Genomic DNA, 24,365 nt, shown 5'->3' on the forward strand with positions numbered 1-24,365 from the left:
GCAAAATGGCGCCAGCGACTTTTAAACTGCATCATGACATCATTACACCAGCCAATCACAGCCTTGCCAGTAGTTTCATGCCCTCCATGCTAAACAGGATGTGCCCACACTTGGAATCAATCTCATTGGCTGAATTTCTGCTTTTTGAATCTTAGAACTTCCGATTCCGGTATCCGATACGCGGCAAGTATCGGAATCCCGGTATCGGAATTCCGATACCGCAAGTATCGGCCGATACCCGATACTTGCGGTATCGGAATGCTCAACACTACTTGTGACCTGTTGGGCTGGTAGAGTTTATAGGCGTTGGCATAGTAACTGGGTCTCACTGCGCATATCAATGAGGTAATCAGCCAGGTGGCAGTTATTTTTAGAAATTGCCTCAGAAATCAGGCCCATTATAAACGTATTGGAAAATTTCCCTATTGAAATCCATTGAGACACTTTTTTCAAACGCAAATTGCGCCAAAACTACAAATCCGATCGACACGAAAAATACTTAGCACACCTCTCAGGAACGCTGGCTTCGAAATGACACCTCACTGGAGTCTGTGAGTTTAGCGGTTCGGGCCGCATTACGCGCGGACTGAATAATAATAATAAGAACTAGATGGGTATTTCCTGAAGGAACTACAGATAGTGCTTTGGAATGGTGCCCGGGCTGCCCCTGCAAGACTTTCACACTTGGGTGCCCCTCAGGCGGTCCGATTTGGTGGGTTGGGTCAATCTGGGTCTGATTTTGTGGGCGGGGTAAATCTAGGTCCGATTCGGTGGGCGGGGTCACTTTTGGTCCGATTCTGTGGGCGCGGCCACTCTGGGTCCGATTTGGTGGGCGGAGCCACTCTGGGTCCGATTTGGTGGGCGGGGCACCTTAGGGACCAATTTGGTGGGTGGGGTCACTCGGTCCGATTTGGTGGGCTGGGCACCTCAGGGTCTGATTTGGTGGGCTGGGCACCTCAGGGTCCGATTTGGTGGGTGGGGTCACTCTGGGTCCGATTTGGTGGGCGGGGTCACTCTGGGCCCGATTTGGTGGAAGGGGTCACTCTGGGTCCGATTTGGTGGAAGGGGTCACTCTGGGTCTGATTTGGTGGAAGGGGTCACTCTGGGTCCGATTTGGTGGGCGGAGCCACTCTGGGTCCGATTTGGTGGGCGGGGTCACTCTGGGTCTGATTTAGGGGGCGGGGTCACTCTGGGTCCGATTTGGTGGGCCGGGCCTCTCGGGGTCCGATTTGGTGGGCCGGGCCTCTCGGGTTCCGAATTGGTGAGCGGGGTAATCTACTATCTAATTATCTAAGGGCACTTCCGTCTTTCTGTCTCACAACACCGCTACGTCATCATCTCGTGAGACCGCAATGCACTCTTGGGACCGGAGCGCGCAACAAGCATCGGGTACCGGCCACTCCAGGTGCAACAAGCATCGTGTACCGGCCGCTCTAGGAGGTGCAACAACCATCAGATACCGGCCACTCCAGGAGGTGAGTATGTAACTTTTTTATTTTAATTCTTTTTTTTTTTAACAGGGATATGCAGTATACTATGTGACTGGACAATATACTACGTGACTGGGCAGTATAACTACGTGGCTCTGCGCTGTATACTGCGTGGCTCTGTGCTGTATACTGCGTGGCTCTGCGCTGTATACTACGCGGCTCTGCGCTGTATACTACGCGGCTCTGCGCTGTATACTGCGTGGCTCTGCGCTGTGTACTGCGCGGCTCTGCGCTGTGTACTGCACGGCTCTGCGCTGTGTACTGCGCGGCTCTGCACTGTGTACTGCGCGTTCTGCGCTGTATACTGCGCGGCTCTGCGCTGTATACTGCGCAGCTCTGCGCAGCTCTGCGCTTTGTACTGCGCGGCTCTGCGCTATATACTGCGTGGCTCTTCGCTGTATACTACGCGGCTCTGCGCTGTGTACTGCGCGGCTCTGCGCTGTGTACTGCGCGTGTCCGTGCTGTGTACTGCGCGTGTCTGCGCTGTATACTGCGGGGCTCTGCACTGTATACTGCGGGGCTCTGCGCTGTATACTACGCGGCTCAGCGCTGTATACTGCGCGGCTCTGCGCTGCATACTGCGTGGCTCTACGCTGCGTACTGCGCGGCTCTGCGCTGTATACTGGGTGGCTCTGCACTGTGTACTGCGCGGCTCTGCGCTGTGTACTGCGCGGCTCTGCGCTGTGTACTGCGCGGCTCTGCGCTTTATACTGTGCGGCTCTGCGCTCTGTACTGCGCGGCTCTGCGCTGTGTACTGCGCAGCTCTGCGCTGTATACTGCGCGGCTCTGCGCTGTGTACTGCGCGGCTCTGCGCTGTGTACTGCGCGGCTCTGCGCTGTGTACTGCGCGGCTCTGCGCTGTGTACTGCGCGGCTCTGCGCTGTGTACTGCGCGGCTCTGCGCTGTATACTGCGCGGCTCTGCGCTTTATACTGTGCGGCTCTGCGCTCTGTACTGCATGGCTCTGCGCTGTCTACTGCGCGGCTCTGCGCTGTGTACTGCTCGGCTCTGCGCTGTGTACTGCGCGGCTCTCCGCTTTATACTGCGCGGCTCTGCGCTTTATACTGCGCGGCTTTGCGCTGTGTACTGCATGGCTCTGCGCTGTGTACTGCGCGGCTCTGCGCTGTGTACTGCACGGCTCTGCGCTGTGTACTGCGCGGCTCTGCGCTGTGTACTGCGCGGCTCTGCGCTGTGTACTGCACGGCTCTGCGCTGTGTACTGCGCGGCTCTGCGCTGTGTACTGCACGGCTCTGCGCTTTATACTGCGCGGCTCTGCGCTGTGTACTGCACGGCTCTGCGCTGTGTACTGCGCGGCTCTGCGCTGTGTACTGCGCGGCTCTGCGCTTTATACTGCGCGGCTCTGCGCTTTATACTGCGCGGCTCTGCGCTGTGTACTGCGCGGCTCTGCGCTGTGTACTGCGCGGCTCTGCGCTGTGTACTGCACGGCTCTGCGCTTTATACTGCGCGGCTCTGCGCTGTGTACTGCACGGCTCTGCGCTGTGTACTGCGCGGCTCTGCGCTGTGTACTGCACGGCTCTGCGCTTTAAACTGCGCGGCTCTGCGCTGTGTACTGCACGGCTCTGCGCTGTGTACTGCGCGGCTCTGCGCTGTGTACTGCGCGGCTCTGCGCTTTATACTGCGCGGCTCTGCGCTGTGTACTGCGCGGCTCTGCGCTGTGTACTGCGCGGCTCTGCGCTGTGTACTGCACGGCTCTGCGCTTTATACTGCGCGGCTCTGCGCTGTGTACTGCACGGCTCTGCGCTGTGTACTGCGCGGCTCTGCGCTGTGTACTGCACGGCTCTGCGCTTTATACTGCGCGGCTCTGCGCTGTGTACTGCACGGCTCTGCGCTGTGTACTGCGCGGCTCTGCGCTGTGTACTGCGCGGCTCTGCGCTTTATACTGCGCGGCTCTGCGCTGTGTACTGCGCGGCTCTGCGCTGTGTACTGCGCGGCTCTGCGCTGTGTACTGCACGGCTCTGCACTGTATACTGCGTGGCTGTGCAATATACTACATGGACATGCATATTCTAGAATACCCGATGAGTTAGAATCGGGCCACAGTCTAATAATCATAAGACTACGGATAGTGGTTTGGAATTGTGCTGTACTGTCACTTTAAGAGCTGATATTATCTGACAAAACTTGTGACCTGGTGAGCTGATGTAGACTTCATAGGCGTTGGCATAGTAACTGTGTCTGACTGCGCATATCAATGAGCTAATCAGCCAGGTGGCAGTTATTTTTAGAAATTGCCTCAGAAACCAGCCCATTATAAACGTATAGGAAAATTTCTCCATTGAAACGCATTGAAAGACTTTTTTCAAACACAAATTGCGCAAAAACTACAAATCCGATCGACACGAAAAATACTTAGCACACCTCTCAGGAACGCTGGCTTCGAAATGACACCTCACTGGAGTCTGTGAGTTTAGCGGTTCGGGCCGCATTACGTGCGGACTGAATAATAAGAATAAGAAGAAGTTTACCACGGTGGAATAACAGTATAGTGCTTTGTTCCAAAGCACTATAATAAGAAGTTTACCACGGTGGAATAACAGTATAGTGCTTTGTTCCAAAGCACTATAATAAGAAGTTTACCATGGTGGAATAACAGTATAGTGCTTTGTTCCAAAGCACTATAATAAGAAGAAGTTTACCACGGTGGAATAACAGTATAGTGCTTTGTTCCAAAGCACTATAATAAGAAGAAGTTATCCACGATGGAATAACAGTATAGTGCTTTGTTCCAAAGAACTATAATAAGAAGAAGTTATCCACGATGGAATAACAGTATAGTGCTTTGTTCCAACGCACTATAATAAGAAGAAGTTATCCACGATGGAATAACAGTATAGTGCTTTGTTCCAAAGCACTATAATAAGAAGAACTAGATGGGTATTTCCTGAAGGAACTACAGATAGTGCTTTGGAATGGTGCCCGGGCTGCCCCTGCAAGACTTTGACACTTGGGTGCCCCTCAGGCGGTCCGATTTGGTGGGTTGGGTCAATCTGGGTCTGATTTTGTGGGCGGGGTAAATCTAGGTCCGATTCGGTGGGCGGGGTCACTTTTGGTCCGATTCTGTGGGCGCGGCCACTCTGGGTCCGATTCGGTGGGCGGAGCCACTCTGGGTCCGATTTGGTGGGCGGGGCACCTTAGGGACCAATTTGGTGGGTGGGGTCACTCGGTCCGATTTGGTGGGCTGGGCACCTCAGGGTCTGATTTGGTGGGCTGGGCACCTCAGGGTCCGATTTGGTGGGTGGGGTCACTCTGGGTCCGATTTGGTGGGCGGGGTCACTCTGGGCCCGATTTGGTGGAAGGGGTCACTCTGGGTCTGATTTGGTGGAAGGGGTCACTCTGGGTCTGATTTGGTGGAAGGGGTCACTCTGGGTCCGATTTGGTGGGCGGAGCCACTCTGGGTCCGATTTGGTGGGCGGGGTCACTCTGGGTCTGATTTAGGGGGCGGGGTCACTCTGGGTCCGATTTGGTGGGCCGGGCCCCTCGGGGTCCGATTTGGTGGGCCGGGCCTCTCGGGTTCCGAATTGGTGAGCGGGGTAATCTACTATCTAATTGTCTAAGGGCACTTCCGTCTTTCTGTCTCACAACACCGCTACGTCATCATCACGTGAGACCGCAATGCACTCTTGGGACCGGAGCGCGCAACAAGCATCGGGTACCGGCCACTCCAGGTGCAACAAGCATCGTGTACCGGCCGCTCTAGGAGGTGCAACAACCATCAGATACCGGCCGCTCCAGGAGGTGAGTATGTAACTTTTTTATTTTAATTCTTTTTTTTTTTTAACAGGGATATGCAGTATACTATGTGACTGGACAATATACTACGTGACTGGGCAGTATAACTACGTGGCTCTGCGCTGTATACTGCGTGGCTCTGTGCTGTATACTGCGTGGCTCTGCGCTGTATACTACGCGGCTCTGCGCTGTATACTACGCGGCTCTGCGCTGTATACTGCGTGGCTCTGCGCTGTGTACTGCGCGGCTCTGCGCTGTGTACTGCACGGCTCTGCGCTGTGTACTGCACGGCTCTGCGCTGTGTACTGCGCGGCTCTGCACTGTGTACTGCGCATTCTGCGCTGTATACTGCGCGGCTCTGCGCTGTATACTGCGCGGCTCTGTGCTGTATACTGCGCAGCTCTGCGCTTTGTACTGCGCGGCTCTGCGCTATATACTGCGTGGCTCTTCGCTGTATACTACGCGGCTCTGCGCTGTGTACTGCGCGGCTCTGCGCTGTGTACTGCGCGTGTCCGTGCTGTGTACTGCGCGTGTCTGCGCTGTATACTGCGCGGCTCTGCGCTGTGTACTGCGCGGCTCTGCGCTGTGTACTGCACGGCTCTGCGCTGTATACTGCGGGGCTCTGCACTGTATACTGCGGGGCTCTGCGCTGTATACTACGCGGCTCAGCGCTGTATACTGCGCGGCTCTGCGCTGCATACTGCTTGGCTCTACGCTGCGTACTGCGCGGCTCTGCGCTATATACTGGGTGGCTCTGCGCTGTGTACTGCGCGGCTCTGTGCTGTGTACTGTGCGGCTCTGCACTGTGTACTGCGCGGCTCTGCGCTGTGTACTGCGCGGCTCTGCGCTGTGTACTGCGCGGCTCTGCGCTTTATACTGTGCGGCTCTGCGCTCTGTACTGCGCGGCTCTGCGCTGTGTACTGCGCGGCTCTGCGCTGTGTACTGCGCGGCTCTGCGCTGTGTACTGCGCGGCTCTGCGCTGTGTACTGCGCGGCTCTGCGCTGTGTACTGCGCGGCTCTGCGCTGTGTACTGCTCGGCTCTGCGCTGTGTACTGCGCGGCTCTCCGCTGTGTACTGCGCGGCTCTGCGCTGTGTACTGCGCGGCTCTGCGCTGTGTACTGCGCGGCTCTGCGCTGTGTACTGCGCGGCTCTGCGCTTTATACTGCGCGGCTTTGCGCTGTGTACTGCGCGGCTCTGCGCTGTGTACTGCACGGCTCTGCGCTTTATACTGCGCGGCTCTGCGCTGTGTACTGCACGGCTCTGCGCTGTGTACTGCGCGGCTCTGCGCGGTATACTGCGCGGCTCTGTGCTTTATACTGTGCGGCTCTGCGCTCTGTACTGCACGGCTCTGCGCTGTCTACTGCGCGGCTCTGCGCTGTGTACTGCTCGGCTCTGCGCTGTGTACTGCGCGGCTCTCCGCTTTATACTGCGCGGCTCTGCGCTGTGTACTGCGCGGCTCTGCGCTGTGTACTGCGCGGCTCTGCGCTTTATACTGCGCGGCTTTGCGCTGTGTACTGCATGGCTCTGCGCTGTGTACTGCGCGGCTCTGCGCTGTGTACTGCGCGGCTCTGCGCTGTGTACTGCGCGGCTCTGCTCTTTATACTGTGCGGCTCTGCGCTGTGTACTGCGCGGCTCTGCGCTGTGTACTGCGCGGCTCTGCGCTGTGTACTGCACGGCTCTGCGCTGTGTACTGCACGGCTCTGTGCTGTATACTGCGCGGCTCTGCGCTGTGTACTGCACGGCTCTGCGCTGTGTACTGCGCGGCTCTGCGCTGTGTACTGCGCGGCTCTGCGCTGTGTACTGCTCGGCTCTGCGCTTTATACTGTGCGGCTCTGCGCTGTGTACTGCACGGCTCTGCGCTGTGTACTGCGCGGCTCTGCGCTGTGTACTGCACGGCTCTGCGCTTTATACTGCGCGGCTCTGCGCTGTGTACTGCACGGCTCTGCGCTGTGTACTGCGCGGCTCTGCGCTGTGTACTGCGTGGCTCTGTGCTTTATACTGCGCGGCTCTGCGCTGTGTACTGCGCGGCTCTGCGCTGTGTACTGCGCGGCTCTGCGCTGTGTACTGCGCGGCTCTGCGCTGTGTACTGCACGGCTCTGCGCTGTGTACTGCACGGCTCTGCGCTTTATACTGCGCGGCTCTGGCTGTGTACTGCTCGGCTCTGCGCTGTGTACTGCGCGGCTCTGCGCTGTGTACTGCACGGCTCTGCGCTTTGTACTGCGCGGCTCTGCGCTGTGTACTGCGCGACTCTGCGCTTTGTACTGCGCTGATATTATCTGACAAAACTTGTGACCTGGTGAGCTGATGTAGATTTCATAGGCGTTGGCATAGTAACTGTGTCTCACTGCGCATATCAATGAGGTAATCAGCCAGGTGGCAGTTATTTTTAGAAATTGCCTCAGAAACCAGCCCATTATAAACGTATAGGAAAATTTCTCTATTGAAACGCATTGAAAGACTTTTTTCAAACACAAATTGCGCAAAAACTACAAATCCGATCGGCACGAAAAATACTTAGCACACCTCTTGGGGACGCTGGCTTCGAAATGACACCTCACTGGAGTCTGTGAGTTTAGCGGTTCGGGCCGCATTACGTGCGGACTGAATAATAAGAATAAGAAGAAGTTTACCACGGTGGAATAACAGTATAGTGCTTTGTTCCAAAGCACTATAATAAGAATAAGAAGAAGAAGAAGTTATCCACGGTGGAATAACAGTATAGTGCTTTGTTCCAAAGCACTATAATAAGAAGTTATCCACGATGGAATAACAGTATAGTGCTTTGTTCCAAAGCACTATAATAAGAAGAATAAGAAGTTATCCACGATGGAATAACAGTATAGTGCTTTGTTCCAAAGCACTATAATAAGAAGTTATCCACGATCGGATTACAATATAGTGCTTTGTTCCAAAGCACTATAATAATAAGAAGAAGTTTACCACGATGGAATAACAGTATAGTGCTTTGTTCCAAAGCACTATAATAATAATAAGAAGTTTACCACGATGGAATAACAGTATAGTGCTTTGTTCCAAAGCACTATAAAAATTGAACTGCTGCGAACACTAATATATAAAAAGTGTATATAATCACCTGATGATAGGAGCAGGAACCAGGAACTCGGACCGCTGGTATGGTTGTCTTTATCCGATGTATACTTCTGTTAATAAGTCCATTCATGTAGTCCAGAAGAAATAAATTCAGGTGAGGGCTTGGCGTTATCTTCAGGAGTATGAGCTGCAGGCACTGTCCCGGCCGGTGACAGAAATAGTTCCCATTATTACTAGATATAGTGCCAATACGCATCTTTTCAGGAAAATAGTGAATAGGCATTGGAATATCCTCAAAGAAGACAAAACAATTGGAGAAAAACTCCCTGAACATCCACTATTCATCTATAAAAAGGCCCAAAACCTGGGGAACAAAATAGCCCCCACGGTTCCACGCCCTTTTTCTTTATCAAAATATTCATTTTTTCACCAACATCAAGGTTTTTTTCCCTGTTTAAAATGTAAGTCGTGCAAACTATTGAAAACAAAAAAACAATTTATTTTGGTAAAAGAAACAATTGAGTGGAAAATTGAGGATTTTATATCATGTGACACCAAAGGGGTGATCTATTCCATCAGATGCCCTTGCGATAAAATATATATAGGAAGAACAAAGCGGGCCCTTCAAATTAGGATTAATGAACACATTAGGAATATTGATAAAAAATTTGAAGGTCACCCGCTTTCAAAGCATTTCCTGACCCACCACAATGGGTTAATATGTGGCACTATTATCACGGGCCTTAAAAAGGTGCAGAAGTGTTGGAGAGGAGGTGATTACATTCGACAGATGTCAAGGGAGGAGACTAAAATGATTTTCAGATTTGATACTCTGGTTCCCAAAGGTTTGAATAGCGAAATAGAATTATTCGCATTCAATACCTAGTATAATCATATGATCGCTGCAGGCTATAAAATGAATACATCATCCAATGAGGACCATCCCTGAGGAAGGAGCACGGCTGGCTCCGAAACGTGTAGGAATTGGTCCTTCATACTTTCCCTACTTTTTACAGGCTGTCACGTGAGTAATCACGTGTACGTGACGTCACGGAAGGTCCTGCGGTGAGCAGAGCACCTACCAGCCTAGCCTAGCAGCGCGCATATACTGCACGGAGGGAACGAGCGCGGGACTTTCTGTCACCGGCCGGGACAGTGCCTGCAGCTCATACTCCTGAAGATAACGCCAAGCCCTCACCTGAATTTATTTCTTCTGGACTACATGAATGGACTTATTAACAGAAGTATACATCGGATAAAGACAACCATACCAGCGGTCCGAGTTCCTGGTTCCGGCTCCTATCATCAGGTGATTATATACACTTTTTATATATTAGTGTTCGCAGCAGTTCAATTTTATATATTTTTTATTCTTAATATATGGTTCCCTTTACTTGGATTCCAGCGCAGATAGTTTCCTTCTCCGTGTAAGTATACCTGGTTGATTGGACTCTGTTTATTGTATCCTGACTGTACTATTCTGGACTGTTCATTTCTTTACTTTGCTCTTTCTTACCTTTTTCTTCTTGACTCCTTTTTTTTCTTGACTTTAAATATTCTTGCCTGTTTTCTGTCTCTGTTGTTTTCTTTCTTTTCCTTATTATTGTTTATTGTTAAAGCGCCATTTATTCCATGGCGCTTAACATGTGAGGAGGGGTATACATAATAAAAACAAGTACAATAATCTTAAACAATACAAGTCATAACTGGTACAGGAGGAGTGAGGACCCTGCCCGCGAAGGCTCACAATCTACAAGGGATGGGTGAGAATACAGTAGGTGAGGATAGAGCTGGTCATGCAGCGGTTTGGTCGATCGGTGGTTACTGCAGGTTGTAGGCTTGTCGGAAGAGGTGGCTCTTCAGGTTCTTTTTGAAGATTTCGATGGTAGGCGAGAGTCTGATGTGTTGTGGTAGAGGGTTCCAGAGTAGGGGTGATACGCGAGAGAAATCTTGTATACGATTGTGGGAAGAGGAGATAAGAGGGGAGTAGAGAAGGAGATCTTGTGAGGATCGGAGGTTGCGTGTAGGTAAGTACCGGGAGACGAGGTCACAGATGTATGGAGGAGACAGGTTGTGGATGGCTTTGTACGTCACGGTTAGGGTTTTGTACTGGAGTCTCAGGGCAATGGGGAGCCAGTGAAGGGATTGACAGAGGGGAGAGGCCGGGGAATAGCGGGGGGACAGGTGGATAAGTCGGGCAGCAGAGTTTAGAATAGATTGGAATGGTGCGAGAGTGTTCGAGGGGAGGTCACAGAGCAGGAGGTTGCAGTAGTCAAGGCGAGAGATGATGAGGGCATGGACTAGGGTTTTTGCAGGTTCTTGGTTGAGGAATGAACGGATTCGTGAAATAATTTTGAGATGAAGTCGGCAGGAAGTGGAAAGGGCTTGGATATGTGGTTTGAAGGAGAGATCAGCGTCAAGGATTACCCCGAGGCAGCGAGCTTGTGGGACTGGGGAGAGTGGGCAGCCATTTACTGTAATGGTTAGGTTCGTTGGGGGGTCGCGTGAGATGGGGGAAAGATGATGAATTCTGTTTTGTCCATGTTAAGTTTCAGAAATCTAGCGGAGAAGAAGGATGAAATAGTGGACAGACATTGAGGGATTCTGGTTAGTAGGGAGGTGATATCTGGTCCAGAGATGTAGATCTGTGTGTCATCAGCATAGAGGTGATACTGAAAGCCATGAGATTCTATGAGCTGTCCCAGGCCAAAGGTGTAAATGGAGAAGAGCAGGGGCCCAAGGACTGAACCTTGTGGGACTCCGACAGATAGGGGGCGAGGTGAGGAGGTGGTGTGTGAGTGGGAGACACTGAATGTCCGGTCTGTTAGGTATGATGAGATCCAGGATAGGGCCAAGTAAGTGATGCCAAGGGATGAGAGGGTCTGTAATAATAGGGAATGGTCCACTGTGTCAAAGGCAGCCGACAGGTCGAGGAAGAGGAGGACAGAGTAGTGTCGCTTGCTCTTGGCGGTTAAGAGGTCGTTGGTGACCTTAGTTAGGGCAGTTTCAGTGGAATGGTGTGACCGGAAGCCAGATTGTAAGCGGTCAAAGAGGGACCAAGAAGAGAGATGGGAGGACAGTTCAAGGTAAACGTGTTGTTCCAGTAGTTTGGAGGCATAAGGGAGAAGTGATATAGGGCGATAGCTAGATACAGAGGATGGGTCAAGAGAGGGCTTTTTGAGGATAGGTGTGATGGAGGCATGTTTAAAGCTTGAGGAAAAAACACCAGTTGTTAGTGATAGGTTGAAGAGATGGGTTAGGGTTGGGATGAAGACTGTGGTGAGGTTTGGGATGAGGTGGGATGGGAGCGGGTCAAGTGCACAGGTGGTGAGATAAGATCTTGAGAGTAGAGTGGAGAGTTGATCGTCTGTAATGGTGGAGAAGTTGGTTTTGGAGGTGGAGGGCTGGGAAGTCGGGAGGAAGGGCTCTGGGGGTTGTTGACCAAAACTGTCTCTGATACTATCAATCTTCTGCTTGAAAAATGAGGCAAAGTCTTCAGAGGAGATAAGTGGGGAGGGAGGAGGTGCTGGGGGACGGAGGAGAGAATTGAATGTGTTGAATAACTGTTTAGGGTTGTGAGACAGGGAGGATATGAGAGATGAGAAATAGGTTTGTTTAGCTGTGGCGAGTGTGGTCTTGAAAGTAGTGAGGGACTGTTTGATTACGATGAAGTGCTCGTTGGAGTGGGATCTTTTCCATCTGCGCTCAGCCGCCCTGGAAGCTCGCCTCAGTTCTTTGGTCAGGCTGGTGTGCCAGGGCTGTCTGTTGATTTTGCGAGCTTTGGTATGTGTAAGTGGGGCAGCAGATTCCAAAGCTACAGCTATTGTGGTGTCATGAAAGAAAAAAGGGGTAGCCAGCGGCAAACAGTATCTATAATATATCATCTGGGAAAGTTATATTAAAAAATATATATATTAAATAGCAGTAACTCCCAGTGAGGACTATTTTTGCCCTAGTATTGGATTAAGACGGTTATCATAAACGGCATACAAACAGGGGGGAGGAAATAAATCCAAAAAGATAACCTTATGTCTTTTACTAAAATTGCTTTATTTAAAGTGCAAGATAGGAAGGCAATGGTGACAACACAGTCGCCCAACAAATATCTAAAAACAGATGATACACACAAAACACCAGGAGAAAACAGCTGCTGACCCATATTAGAGAAACATTGGTATAGCAATAAGCATTTTGGGTCAAATTTACAGAACCAGCGGGGTTACATGGCCAATAACTCAGTGGCCTGCCTAGAAAATTGCTAAGTCTCATAGAAAGTAGTGTCACTATAAATCATACAGGCTAATATAGCATAGTATAAAAAAGAGACTGCATTAGACAAGAAAAGTAATTAATTAATACATCACCCCAAAGGTATAATGCTTGGCAGTTGCAGAGTCACGGTGTCCACCCCAACGCACGTTTCGGAAACCCTTCGTCAGGGGGCGCATAGTGCAGGGTAGAGAATGTGCTATATAAATAGGCCAGAGACCGGAAATGAATGCCAGCCGTGACCCAGAAGTGGCCGCGCGTATCCTAGCAGCCGCCGGCACAACAAAGGGAAATGGTGCCATCCAGGTCATGCGGGCCGGTGCACGTGGGGCCCCACGTGATCCGCTCACAATAAACACTGGGTCACCATTCACCGGAGGACCAGGCGGCGGGCGCATGCGCAAAGCACAGACAAGTCCGGGAATAACATAGAAGGTGAGGGGGAAGAGAAAAGGGAAGAAATAACGCGGCGATCTATAGTTAGCAACGCCATCAGACTGAAGGCAATTCTCATAGTATAGAGAGTTTCCTTACACATACTTAGACTTGACATAACAGTAAAGTACCAGGTAAAAAGAATACAAAATGACAAAAAAAAAATTTTTCTCATATAGGTACATGTTAACTTAATGTATAACATTCTCCTTAGTACAAGACATATGTCAATGATAAGGAATAGAGCGGAGAAATAACAGTATAATAGGTCCATGTATGGAGATAATGCGATTATAATTCTCAAAGAAATTGTGGTGTCATATAGAGCGGCAGCATCATCCACATTGTGTATGTAACTTATGTCTGTCAGAGGAAGGAGGGATTCAGAGAATGAATGTAGGTCAAGGTGTTTAAGATTTCTTCGAGGGTGTGAAAGTTTGTGGGGTGGGGATTGTAGACATGGAGTGGAGAAAGATGAGAATGTGAGAAGGTTGTGGTCAGAGAGTGTTAGAGGTGAGTTAGAGAGGTTAGATAAGGAGCAGAGGTGGGTGAAGATGAGGTCCAGTGTGTGACCATCTTTGTGAGTGGCTGCAGAAGACTATTGAGTGAGGCCGAAGGAGGAAGTGAGAGATGGAAGTTTAGTGGCAGCTGAGAGGGAAGTGTCAATGGGGATGTTGAAGTCGCCCATGATGATAGTGGGGATGTCCACAGAAAGGAAATGAAGTAGCCAGGTGGTGAAGTGGTCAAAGAAGGTGGTGGCTGGCCCTGGGGGGCAGTAAATGGCAGCCAGTTGGAGGTTGGAGGGGGAGTAGATGCGCACAGAGTGCACCTCAAAGGAAGGGAGGGTAACAGAGGGTGGCAGTGAGATTGGGGTGAAGGAGCAGTTATCTGACAGGAGACAACCAACTCCTCCGCCATGCTTGCTGCTGGGGCGGGGTGTGTGAGAAAGGTGGAAGCCACCGTAAGAGAGTGCAGCAGGGGAGGCTGTGTCAGAAGGGGTGAACCAGGTTTCGGTGATGGCAAGGAATGAAAGTTTGGTAGTAACAAAAAGATCATGGATGTAGGAAAGCTTGTTGCAGACAGAGCGAGCGTTCCACAGAGCTCCTGTTAGTGGGACTGGGGAAGCAGGGGCTGGGTGAATGGGTATAAGGTTAGAGAGGTTACGGAAGTTTGTGATAGAGCGTGGATGGGAGGTAGAAATGACTGTGGGAATATGGTGAGGAGGACCAGGATTTGGAGAGATATCACCAGCAGTGAGAAGGAGCAGAGATAGTGTTAGCAGGTGGGAGCAGGAGAGGGCATGAGGGGGCTGCCTGTGCTTTGAGACAGAGGATTGTATGTTAAGGAACAGTTCTGAGGAGGAGGTGAGATGGATGGGGAGGATTGAAGAGGAGATGAACAGTTCTTTACTTGGTGTGGGGACTGGGGGAGGTAGCAGAAAGTGAAAGATTATAGGGGTAAAAGTGAAAACAAACTGAAACATTGTTTGCAGTGACTGGCCAGTTACCTTCAGTTCCCTTCAGGTTCATTTCAGGTTTTAATTCTAATGTAATCCACACTTTTAGGACACACTTCTAGGGATCACACTGCAGACTAAAGTCATGCAGACTTTTGCTATGCAATATATGGAAAACTAAGTGCGTTCAGGTGTGAAGCAGAGAGGAGTGGTCTCTGCTCATCTTGGTCAGAGAATTAAGAGTGGACCAGATGCATACAATCAAGCCTGAGTAAACAACGTCATAAATATCACAGGGTAAGCTGGGGTGAGCTGAAAGGCATACCATGTGAAAGCAAGGAGCAGGGGGAAGTCTATGTGCAAAGCTGGGTGATGTACTATGTGCACTTCATAGACAGACAGCAGGAGAGCTGGGTGGGTGAACATACCATGTGAAAGCAAGGAGCAGGGGGAAGTCTATGTGCAAAGCTGGGTGATGTACTATGTGCACTTCATAGACAGACAGCAGGAGAGCTGGGTGGATGAACATACCATAAAAGCAAGGAGCAGGGGGAAGTCTATGTGCAAAGCTGGGTGATGTACTATGTGCACTTCATAGACAGCAGGAGAGCTGGGTGGATGAACATACCATGTGAAAGCAAGGAGCAGGGGGAAGTCTATGTGCAAAGCTGGGTGATGTACTATGTGCACTTCATAGACAGACAGCAGGAGAGCTGGGTGGTTGAACATACCTGTTGGAAGAATAGAGATGCTTGTTAGAGTGCGATGGTGGTAGGTAGCAGGGCACAGTCTGTATACATCTTTCAGGTTTTAATTCTAATGTAATCCACACTTTTAGGACACACTTCTAGGGATCACACTGCAGACTGTGCAGTGCACTGTGCATTTTGTCACGATTCACACCGTGACCGTCACCCCTACGTCACGGATTGGGGTGACTTTAGGCCAACAGACGGCTATTGACCTCTTAGTTTACAGCACGGGCTTATTTTAGGTATCCCACTGCTCTTCAATATACCATGAACTGCAGGGATCTATGAATATCCCGCTTACAGTTCCACTTAAACCTTGCAGCTCTCTGGCGCCCCCCTTTCTGTCAGGTCAGATTAGGTACTGCACCTAGGGTAATTAGTCGCCAGAAAGGCTGCCTGCTATGTACTGGCTATTGGGCACACTGCAGCGACGCGATAAACTACTCCCACTCAGGCAGGAACAATAATTATCAACGCCGCAGTCGCTACAACAACACCCAAAGGCCTGCACGGTATGCTGCCACCAGCTTCGATTAAACGGGTCCGAAGCTAACCCAACACAGTAGCGTAATTCCATTTAGGAGACAGGGTACGTTTTAGAGCATGAAGAACGAACTAGTACTTTAAATATTTTACTCCGAAAGAAGGCAGTATTTTTATATAAAAAACTGTGCAGACTGCACACTTCCTTATGTTAATGTCTCAAATATTAATGTATTTATTTTTTAGGTTCCAGAATGGGATGAGGACCTCATTGACAAGGATATCCTCATCTCCCTGGTCCATGAGCGAGTCCCGTAGTGGGACACCCGGGTTCCGCAGCACTCGGACAACGTGGCGATCCGGCGGCTATGGAATGAGGTGGCACAAGCGATGTGGGATGGCTGGGACAACGCCCCGACTCGGGTCCGCAATGCATTTTGTAAGTATTGCAATGCGGTGTGATGCAGCAGTGACCTTGGCCTGGATCACACAACTGTGTCAGATGAGAAAAACTCCTGAGAGTTTCTCTCATCACACACAGTTGTGTGATCATGGCCAAAAGTGCATTGTCTAACCATTATTTTTATTTTTCAACAGTGCTCAAAGTCAAAACACGTTGGCATTCGATGAAGGATCGCTTCAACAAGGACCTTCGTCAAGAGAGACGGGTTCCCAGTGGTTCTGAAGCAAGGATCAGAAAATATAAATATCACTGCATCCTGGCATTTTTGAGACCGGTCCTTGCCCAGAAAACGTAAGTATTTTTTGTGGTGTATTGAATTGTGTTGTATTGCTTAATATGTATTTTTCTATTCCACAGGAGTTGGCGCTTCTACTTTTTTAAATGTTTGGTACTAATGATTTTTTTTTGTTCACAGCACATGGAACAGCACTCTTGACCCTTGTTCTGGAGCGTTCCTTCATCAAACAGCCACAGACCGCAGACCCGTCCCAGCCAACCAGCAGCGCTGCAGCAAGTGGGCCTGCAACACAGACTGGAGACCAGGAAGCTGGTCCATCAGGATTTCCCCAGTCCCTGTCCTCTGCCTCTTTTTTTTTTTGGGGGGGGGCTCTTCCCGGCAGTGTCAGAGGGCCTTGGACAGGTCACTCATGCCCGAGTTTTTGCATTTGAGCTCGGTATTTCATGATGGACTCAAAGCGATGGAAGACAGACTGGTTAGTGGCTTAAAGCATATGAATACACTTATCCAGGATGTCACCAGAAGCCTTGACCAAGTGAAAGCCGACCTCCAGAGTCCAGCACATCATTTTATTTTGTTTACTCAAATAGAAAAGGGCATGACGGAACACCTTACTCCTGATCTCCAGCTTAGTGTCATGCAGGCCTGCAATGCTGCTTACGTGCAGGCTATGCTGCAGACTCGGTATTTTCAGCAGCCAGTGGTGGCATTTCCACCTGTGCCATCACTATCATGCTTCACCTCAATGCCGAGCTCTGCTGCATACCACTGCATGGCCACCACCATTCTAAGCACTGCTGGACACCACTACAGCGCCACCACCATGACGAGTGCTGTTGGACAGCTTACCGCCACCACCATGCCAACTGCTGCTCCTGCTTGGACATCATCCACTGCCACCACCATGCAGCAGCAGCACCCTGGTCAGGACAGGTCAGCCACCATCACCAGGTCCCAGCTGCAGCAGCACCCAGATCCTGGCATGCTGTTCACCACCAGCATGCAGCAGCAGCAGCACCCAGACCCTGAATGGCTTTCACCACCGCCAGGATACAGCACCAGCACCCGGACCCTGGCATGGCCTTGCCCACCACCACCATGCAGCAGCAGCAGGACCCTGGCATGGCTCTCCACACCACCACCATGCAGCAGCAGCGGCACACGGACCCTGAAAGGTCGGCCACCATGACCAGGCCGCAAGAAATGAGCCCACCGAGGCTCCCCAGACCGCAGCGCCGATCCCAAAAAGGGAAAGGGAAAAAGAAACAGCGGACTATCGCTATCCCTCCCCCCTCACCTCCCAATGTGTCTGTGATGTCAGTTTTGACTCACCCTTCCAGTGCGTCTCTGCCTTCCCATGTCTCTAGCACCATCCCTGAACTCCCTGACCCCACTTATTTAATTGCCCCTTCTCCTGCAACACCTGCGTCATCCTCATTTAGCCAGGCCTCACAGCTACACACCTCCCAGTTCCGTCACTCTACCCCAAGCCAGCATAGTTAATTTTTTTTTTTAAATGTTAATGTTTTTTGCCCCAATACTGTTTAGTTATTTGTGTCTTTCGCCGCCAGCATCACACGTGCGCCGAATAAACACACTGCACCCTACACTTTGTTTTTTTTGCCGCCTCATAGCTCCAGGAGTTATAAGTATAACACTGCAGCTTTGTGTGTTTGGTATGGAGCTATGAGTTGTTAAAAACTAATATTGCTTGTATTTTCTCCATAATCTCTTCAGTCTGCTTAAAGAAAACCTGTCACCCCCAAAATAGAAGGTGAGCTAAGCTCACCGGCATCAGGGGCTTATCTACAGCATTTTTTTAAATCTGTAGATAAGCTCCCGATGTATCCTGAAAGATGAGAAAAAGAGGTTAGATTATATTCACCCAGGGGCGGGCCCATTTCTGTTCTGGTCCGATGGGCGTCGCGGTCCAGTCCGGGGCCTCCCATCTTCTTACGATTATGTCCTCTTCTTGTCTTCAGACTTCGGTGCAGGCGTACTTTGTCTGCCCTGTTGAGGGCAGAGCAAAGTACTGCAGTGTCCAGGCACCGGGCTTCTCTGACCTTTCCTGGCGCCTGCGCACTAGCAACCTAAGTGGAAAGACATAGGAGACTCAGTACAGGTATCAAAACACGTTGTTTATTAAAAAAAAATATTAGTAACATTTAAAACATAACTGGTACAGACCCAAACCCAACAGCACATTTTACAACAATATTATCTTGCCATGCCACACGTCCAATATCAGAAACAAAATGGGCAGCAAATTGGTCCCGCATGTAGCCAACTTCAACAGTTGACCGCAGCGGATGATGCTGGTAATCTGGCAATGGGTTTGCAACTGGTTCATCCAGTTCAATGTTGGGTCACTGTTTAGCCATTATGTAATTGTGTGGAGAACCACACAGGCTTTGACAACCTCATCCACGGTCTCCAGTTTTAGATTAATGGCTGTCCCAAGAATGAGCCATTTTGAGACAAGAATCCCAAAGGTACACTCAACAGTTCTTCGGGCCCTGGTCAGTCTGTAGTTATAAATCCTTTTAGTGTGGTTCAAGTCCCGACTGGAATATGGCTTCAGTAGGTTTTCACACATCTGAAAGGCCTCATCCCCAACCATAACAAATGGCATCGGTGGGCCTTGAGTGTTGGGGAGAGGTCATGGCAGGGGAAAATTACAATTTTTGCCATACAAACGTCGGTCCATATCTGAGTTCTTGAAAGTCTGGGAGTCATTGTCATGGCCAAAAGCTCCAATGTCTATGGCGATAAAGCGACAGTCCGCATCTGCTATTGCCATGAGCGCTACAGAAAAATATTTCTTGTAGTTAAAGTACTCAGATCCAGAGCTGGCAGGTTTGGTAATCCGCATGTGCTTTCCATCCACTGCTCCCAAACAGTTGGGGAAATTACACACACTCCAGAATTTGTCGGCAATTTCCATCCACATGTCCGTGGTGGGTAGGGGGATAATTTCATCCCAGAGAACGTTCCACAAAGCCCGGCAGGTGTCCGCAACTATTCCAGACAATGTGGAAATTCCAAGCCGGTACTGAAAGTGGAGCTCTCTCCTGTAGCCAGGAATCTGAAAGAAAAAATAAATTACTAACAGTTCTATTTATGGTGGTGTTTAGCTAATCATATAAAGCAAAATACAAATAATACATGGCAGACCAACAATAATTATGACAGGCATTTGTTTAGAATTATTACGTACCTTAGTGTGACCATGAGATATTCCTCTGCAGGAATCGCTCTACGGAGCTGGGTGTCCTGTCTCCGGATGGCTCCTTGGACACAACCAAGCAAATCCTGAAAATTCTCTCGAGACATCCTGGTATATTCCGGGAATTTGTCAGGGTTGGTATTAAGCTCACCATACAGTGTGTGGTAGGCTCCACAGCTCTCCCGGAGTTCAATAATGGGGTGTCTCCAAAAACGCCCATGCCCTGTCCTTCTCTGTCTTTCTCGATTTCTTTGTTGCTCCCAAGCAAGCGCACAGGCAAGAAACAGCTTGATACTTAAATCCAGGTTGAAATAAAAGCTCTCCATGCAAAGATCCATCATGACACAGGATACAGTAGCAAACTGTGAAGATTTCAGCAGTCCAAGGGTCTATATAAAGATATCCCATAATGCACGCCCAATGTAGTCCCATTGGCGATGTCTGTTTATCTAGATTTTTCTCCTGTTAAATTTTCCACCATGTGCACAGAAAACGCATGCAAAACACATGAAAAAGCATGTAAACGTTGCGTTTTTTTTAACGCATGCGTTTTTTTTAACGCATGCGTCACATTATGCATCTAAAAAACGCGTTTGCATGCGATTTACCTTGTGTTTCAGGTTTTGGCCTAAACGCTGCGGATTCTAACGCAAATGTGAAACTAGCCTAAAAAGATTAAAGAAAAAAAAATAAAGAAAAAGAATGAACATAATAACTTATAGGTCCAAAGAGATGAAGAGGTATTATAGATTTCTTTTGCATCTTGGATATGAAATGAACATGATTTACATGTAGACAATTACTACGCTTGGTATGCAACAAGCTCTACATGATCCACGATCTCACTTCCTGAAAACCTTTCCTTACTGGCCATCACTGAGACCTGGCTGACGCCCCATGACACGGCTTCCCCTGCTGCACTGAGTTACGGTGGCCTCCAATTTACACACACTCATCGCTCTGGCAACAGACATGGAAGAGGAGTGGGTTTCCTTCTTTCAAAAAACTGTTCCTTCAACCCTATCCAACCCCCACCCTCCCTTATCCTCCTCTTTCGAGGTTCACTCTGTCCGTATCTACTCTCCCTTTAATCTCCAAATGGGTGTCATATACCGACCTCCGGTCTCAGCCACTGCCTTCATCGACCAATTCTCCACCTGGCTTCTTCACTTTCTCTCTGCTGACATCCCCACCATCATCATGGGTGACTTTAATATCCCTACTGACACCCGCCAGCCTGCAGCCTCCAAGCTCCTGGCCCTTACTTCATCCTTTGGACTCACTCAGTGGTCCTCCACAGCCACCCACACAGATGGGCATACACTAGACCTCATCTTCACCCGCCTCTGTTCCTTATCTAATCTCACATCTCCCTTCCCCCTATCTGACCACCATCTATACACCTTGTCATCCTTGTTCTCCTCACCCGAACCGCATGTCCAGCCATAACCACATCCTCGCAGAAACCTTGCACACCTAGACATTCACAGACTCTCAGATTCTCTTCTACCCCTGTCCTCCATATCTTCACCCCATGACATGGCCAGCGCCACCGTTTTCTATAACTCCATCCTCACATCAGTCATAGACTCAGTCGCACCTCTCATGCATGGCAAAGTGCGACAAATCAATAGGCAACCCTGGCATAACAATCTCACCCAAAAACTTCGACAAGCATCCAGGTTCACGGAGCGGCGTTGGAAGAAAACACGCCTGCCAGATGACTTCACTGCTTTCAAACGAGCTACACTTGCCTTCAAATTAGCCCTCACCTGTGCTAAACAGACCTATTTCAGAAACCTAGTATCTTCATTATCCTACAACTCAAAACAACAGTTCAGCACATTTAACTCTCTCCTCCGCCCACCACTGCCACCTCCAACTCCCCTCATCTCTTCCGAGGACTTTGCCACCTACTCCAAAAACAAGATTGACCAAACAAGGCAAACCTTTACTGTTCCACCACCCCAACCACGCCATATACCAGACCTCTGACCTTCCCTAATAACCTCCGTCTCCAACATCACTGAAGGAGAGCTTACCTCCTTTCCAAATCACACCTCACCACCTGTGCACTTGACCCCATCCCTTCCCACCTGCTCCCCAACCTCACTAACACGCTCTTTCCAGCCCTAACCCATCTCTTCAACCTATCGCTCTCTTCTGGTACCTTCCCCTCTGCCTTCAAACATGCCACCATCACACCCATCCGCAAAAAAACTAACCTTGACCCAACTGCTATGCCCAGCTATCGCCCCATATCACTGCTCCTATTTGCTTCAAAACCCCTTGAGCAGCATGTCCTTGCTCAACTTTCCTCCCACCTCTCATCTAACTCTCTCCTTGACAACCTCCAATCTGGCTTCCACCCCCACCACTCCACTGAAACTGCCCTGACAAAAATTACTAATGACTTACAGCCAAAGCTAACAGACAGTTCTCCATCCTCCTCCTTCTTGACCTGTCCTCTGCCTTCAACACAGTCGACCACTGCCTACTGCTACAGATTCCTCCTTCCCTTGGCATCAAAGACCTTGCCCTGTCCTGGATTGCCTCATACCTTTCTGACCACACATTTACCGTTTCCCACTCCCACACTACCTACTCATCCCGCCCGCTCTCTGTTGGAGTCCCTCAAGGCTCTGTCCTTAGGGCCCCTACTGTTTTCCATCTATACCCTTGGCCTAGGACAACTCATAAAGTCCCATAGCTTCCAGTACCACCTATATACGGATGACACTCATATCTACCTCTCTGGCCCAGATGTCACCTCTCTGCTGTCCAGAATCCCTGAGTGTCTGTCAGCCATATCCTCCTTCTTCACCTCTCGCTTCCTAAAACTCACTGTAGACAAAACCTAACTCATCATCTTTCCTCCATCTCGCGTAATTCTACTACATGATCTATCTATTATGGTAAACGGCATCACGCTCTCTCCCGCACCTGAAATCCACTGCCTCGGGGTAACTCGACTCTGCCCTGTCCTTCAAACTGCACGTCCAAACCCTTGCTACCTCCTGTCACCTCCAACTCAAAAATATTGCCAGAATCCATCCCTTCCTCAACCCAAAATCTATCAAATCTCTTGTGCATTCCCTCATCATCTCCCACCTTGATTACTGCAACACCCTCCTCTGTGGCCTCCCCACTAAGTCTCTTGCACGGCTCCAGTCTGTCCTCAGCTCTGCTGCCTAGCTAATCCACCTCTCTCCTCGCTATTCCCCTGCTTCTTCCCTCTGCAAATCCCTTCACTGGCTCCCAATTCCCCAAAGAATCCAGTTCAAACTACTAACACTGATCTACAAAGCCATCCACAACCTGTCTCCTCCCTATATCTCTGAACTAATCTCCCAATATCTTCCCTCATGTAATCTCCGATCCTCCCAAGACCTGCTACTGTCCTCCACACTTATTCGTTCCTCACACAACCGCCTCCCAGATTTCTCCCAAATATCCCCCATCCTCTGGAATTCCACGCCTCAACACGTCTGATTATCCACCACCCTCGGATCCTTCAGACGGAACCTGAAAACCCATCTCTTCAGGAAAGCCTACAGCCTGCAATATCCATTCTGCTGTGTAACCACCACCCGAGCTGCCACCTCACCAACACCCGAGCTGCCGCACCACCGACCTTCTGTCTCTTCCCCATTATCCCATAGAATGTAAGTCCGGAAGGACAGGGTCCTCTCCCCTCTGTACCAGTCTGTCATTGTAAACTTGTTTACTGTAAATGATATCTATAACTCTGTACGTAACCCGTCTCATGTACAGCACCATGGAATTAATGGTGCTATATAAATAAATAATAATAATAATAATAATAATAATAATTAGGAAATCAACACATTCCCCATTTAAACAGGTGTATATTATATTCCCTGAGCTTTATAGGTGGGGAATGAACATGGAATATATGTAGATAATAGGAGAATGAACACATTCCCTATATGTACAGGTGTATATTACATTCCCTGAGCTTTATAGGTGGGAATGAACATAAAATATATGTAGATAATAGAGGAATGAACACATATCCCATAAAAACTGTATATTACATTCCCTGAGCTTTATAGATGAGGAATGAACATTGAATATATGTAGATAATAGGGGATTGAACGCATATCCCATATAAACAGGTGTATATTATATTCCCTGAACTTTATAGGTGGGGAATGAACATGGAATATATGTAGATAATAGGAGAGTGAACACATATCCCATATAAACAGGTGTACATTATATTCCCAGGTAGGGTGTGGAGTGTAGGGTGTAGAGCGTAGATTGTAGGGTGTAGAGTGTAGAGTGTGGGGTGTGGAGTGTAGGGTGTAGAGTGTAAAGTGTAGAGTGTAGGGTGTAGGGTGTAGGGTGTTGAGTGTAGGGTGTAGAGTGTAGAGTGTAGGGTGTAGAGTGTAGGGTATAGGGTGTAGAGTGTAGGATGTAGAGTGTAGAGTGTAGGGTGTAGAGTGTACGGTGTAGAGTGTAGGATTTAGAGTGCAGGGTGTAGCGTGTAGGGTGTAGAGTGTAGAGTGTAGGGTGTAGGATTTAGAGTGTAGAGTGTAGGGTGTAGTGTGTAGGGTGTAGAGTGTAGAGTGTAGGGTGTAAAGTGTAGGGTGTAGAGTGTAGGGTGTAGAGTGTAGGATGTAGAGTGTAGGGTGTAGGGTGTAGAGTGCAGCGTGTAACGTGTAGAGTGTAGGGTGTAGAGTGTAGGGTGTAGGGTGTAGGGTGTAGAGTATAGGCTGTAGAGTGTAGG

This window comes from Ranitomeya variabilis, chromosome 6, assembly GCF_051348905.1.
Source record: "Ranitomeya variabilis isolate aRanVar5 chromosome 6, aRanVar5.hap1, whole genome shotgun sequence".
Classification (NCBI taxonomy): Eukaryota; Metazoa; Chordata; class Amphibia; order Anura; family Dendrobatidae; genus Ranitomeya; species Ranitomeya variabilis.